This window comes from Mandrillus leucophaeus, unplaced genomic scaffold, assembly GCF_000951045.1.
Source record: "Mandrillus leucophaeus isolate KB7577 unplaced genomic scaffold, Mleu.le_1.0 Scaffold418, whole genome shotgun sequence".
Classification (NCBI taxonomy): domain Eukaryota; kingdom Metazoa; phylum Chordata; class Mammalia; order Primates; family Cercopithecidae; genus Mandrillus; species Mandrillus leucophaeus.
Genome location: NW_012104454.1, coordinates 561,725 through 565,326, shown reverse-complemented (window position 1 = coordinate 565,326; position 3,602 = coordinate 561,725). Strand labels below are relative to the sequence as shown.

The 3,602-nt window shown below is 47.3% G+C and overlaps 1 protein-coding gene across 1 annotated transcript in view; it reads right to left on the bottom strand.

The window, feature by feature from the left end:
- The window catches only part of PMF1 (polyamine-modulated factor 1), a 28,524-nt gene that overhangs the window by 24,494 nt on the left and 428 nt on the right, over positions 1-3,602 (bottom strand). The gene's annotated exons all lie outside the window — the stretch shown is intronic.

Below are 3,602 nucleotides of genomic sequence, written 5' to 3'. Positions count from 1 at the left end.
TTTTTTTTTTTTTTTTTTTGAGGTGGAGACTCGCTCTGTCGCCCAGGCTGGAGTGCAATGGTGCAATCTCAGCTCACTGCAACCTCCCCGCCTCCTAGGTTAAGTGATTCTTCTGCCTCAGCCTCCCAAATAGCTGAGATTACTGGTGGGCATCATGACACCCAGCTAATTTTTGTATTTTTAGCAGAGACGGGGTTTCACCATGTTGGCTAGGCTGGTCTCGAATTCCTGACCTCAAGTGATTCGCCCACCTCGGCCTCCCAAAGTGCTGGGATTACAAGCATGAGCCACCACACCTGGCCTGACAAGGTTAGATCTTGAAAACAATGTTGTTGAGTAAAAAATGGCATATGTAGCACAATATCATTCATATAAATTTAAAACATAGACAAAAATATAACATATTTTACAAGCATACATCAAATGCCACTTCTTTACCCTCCTCCTCACCCCGACTCCTCTTCCCCATTGCTCTCTGTTCCTTTAACTGATTTTATTTTATTTATTTTTTTGAGACAGAGTCTCACTCTGCTGCCCAGGCTAAAGTGCAATGGCACGATCTCGGCTCACTGCAACCTCCGCTTACCAGGTTCAAGCAATTCTCCTGCTTCAGCCTTCCAAGTAGCAGGGATTACAGGCATGCGCCACTAGGCCCGACTAATTTTTGTATTTGTAGTAGAGATGGGGTTTCACTATGTTGGCCAGGCTGGTCTCGCTTCTGACCTCAAGTGATTCACCCACCTCCGCCTCTCAAAGTGCTGGGATTACAGGTGTGAGCCACTGTGCCAGGCTCAATTTTATTTTTTTTTAATGGTACTAGAATGTCTACTCCATGAAGATTGGAACCTTGTCCATCTTGATCACTAACTTATCTCCAACAACCAGAACAAACCCTGGGACACTGTCAATGGTCAATAAATATTTGTGTTATAAATAAGTGGCCGAGGCAGGCAGATCACCTGAGGTCAGGAGTTCAAGACCAGCCTAGCCAACATGGCAAAACCCCATCTCTACTAAAAATATGAAAATTAGCTGGGCGTGGTGGTGCATGCCTGTAATCCCAGCCACTTGGGAGGCTGAGGCAGGAGAACTGCTTGAACCCGAGAGGCGGAGGTTGCAGTGAGCCGAGATCATGCCACCACACTCCAGCCTGAACAACAGAGCAAGACCCTGTCTCAAAAATAAATAAGTAAATAAATAAATAAATAAATGGGCCGGGCACTGTGGCTCATGCCTGTAATCCCAGCACTCTGGGAGGCTGAGGTGGGAGGATCACTTGAGCCTCAGAGTTTGAGACCAGCTTGAGCAACATAGCAAGACCTCATCTCTAAAAGAAATATAAATAAATAAATAAATAAATGGGGGACATATAACTAAGAGAAAGTGGGGGCTGTGAGAGGGGAGACAAGGGCAAGAATGAGTAGGGAAAAATAAATACAACAAGGGAGGGACTGTGCCAGAACATATGATGATGACATGCCATGATTGGTTCATAAAAGTGATTACAAATTATTTTATCAAATTCATTATTATGGCAAACTAGGCCCTGCATGATAAAGCTGTCACCTGCCTCTCCAGCCTCATTTCATTTTACTCTGATCACTATGCTGTAGCCAAGGAGGTCTCTGCCAGTTCCTGGAATATCTGATCACCTCAGGGACTTTGCACAGGCTGTCCCCTTTGCCTATACACTCTTTCTGTAATTCTTCAAAAAGGTGGTTCTGGCTAGGTGTGGTGGCTCATGCCTGTAATCCCAGCACTTTGGGAGGCAGACGTGAGTGGATCGCTTGAGCTCAGGAGTTTGAGACCAGCCTGGCCAAAATGGTGAAACCCTGTGTCTGCTAAAAATACAAAAATTAGCTGGCCGTGGTAGCAGGCGCTGGGAGGCTGAGGGAGGAGAATCACTTGAACCGGGAGGTGGAGGCTGCAGTGAGCTGAGATGGAGCCACTGTACTCCAGCCTGGGCAACAGAGCTAGACGCTGCCTCAAAATAACAATAATAACAATAATAATAATAATCTGGTTCTTTCTCATCCTTCAAGATTCAGCTGAAATGTCACTTCTCAGAATGGGCGTCCCAACCAAACTATCTAGTGGTATCATTACCTGTTCACATCTTTTTTTTTTTTCTTTTTTAGAGGCATGGTCTTGCAATGTCACCTAGGCTGGAGTGCAATGGGGCTATTATAACTCACTGAAGCCTCAAACTTTCAGGGTCAAATGATCCTCTTGCCTCAGCCTCCCAAAGCACTGGGATTACAGGCATGAGTCACTATGCCTGGCCTTATCATCTTACCAGGCTATGTGATGATGTTGTTGGTGTCTCCACCCATTGAATGCAAGCTCCAAAAAGACAAGAGGCCTTGTCTGCCTCATGGTATCCCCAGCACCTGACACAGAAAAGGCACTCAAATATTTGATGAGTCATGAGTGAAAAGAGAGATCATTAATTACCTGTAGGAAAGGTAAAGTGCTGAACCCAGGAGGAATGGACTGGGAATAAATGAGAGTCCTGATGAAGCCAAAGACCAGAGAAGTGGGGACAGAGAGGGCTAGAGGAGGAGAGGCTGTGGTCAGGGCCCCGAACTCCCAGGAGAGTTTCAACCCTGATGTGCAGGGGTGGTGGGATCATGGGCAAAACTCTTGAATCATATACACTGTATAAAAGTCAGGGCCGGGCGCGGTGGCTCACGCCTGTAATCCTGGTACTTTGGGAGGCCAAGGCGGGTGGATCACAAGGTCAGGAGTTCGAGACCAGCCTGGCCAACATGGTGAAACTCTGTCTCTACCAGTAAAGATACAAAAACTTGGCAGGGCGTGGTCGTGGGCGCCTGTAATCCCAGCTACTTGGGAGGCTGAGGCAGGGGAATAATTTGAACCCGGGAGGCGGAGGTTGCAATGAGCCGAGATCGCACCATTGCACTCCAGACTGGGCGACAGGGCGAGACTCCGTCTCAAAAAATAAAAATAAAAATAAATAAAATAAAAGTCGAGACAGGAAAAATGTTTCTTTTCATGTTAACACATTTAGTCCTGGCAATCTCCCAGTGAAGAAGATATTCTCATAATAGCTAACAAATATTTCTATGTGGCAGGTCTTGTCCTAGGCGCCTTAGGTGTATTTACTCATATCAAAACGACCCTATGAGAAAGGTACTATTGTTGCCATTTGACTGATAAGGAGCCGAAGTGGGACAGGGGGCTTACGTCTTGCTCACATAGTGGTGGGCCGCGACTTAAACCCTGATCTGTAGACGGGCGCGGTAGCCCGAGCCTGTAGTCCCGGCTACTTGGGAAGCTGTGGCGGGAAGATCGCTTGAGCCCAGGAGTTCGAGACTGCAGTGATCACGCCACTGCACTCCAGCCTGGGCGACAGCGCAAGGCCCTATCTCAAAGATTAAAAAAAAAAACAAACCCTGCTCTAATTTGCAATAGCTCTATCTTTCCTCCCAGCCATCTGAAGTTTTAGTGAAAACGGGGCTTCCTGGAGGAAGGAGTAGCTAGCTATCCCGGTCCGCTACAGATTATCGGTGCGTGAATACCCTGACTCCTCCGGCTCAGAATTTGACTGGGTCGCCTGGTCCGACCGCCCCGCCCCCGCC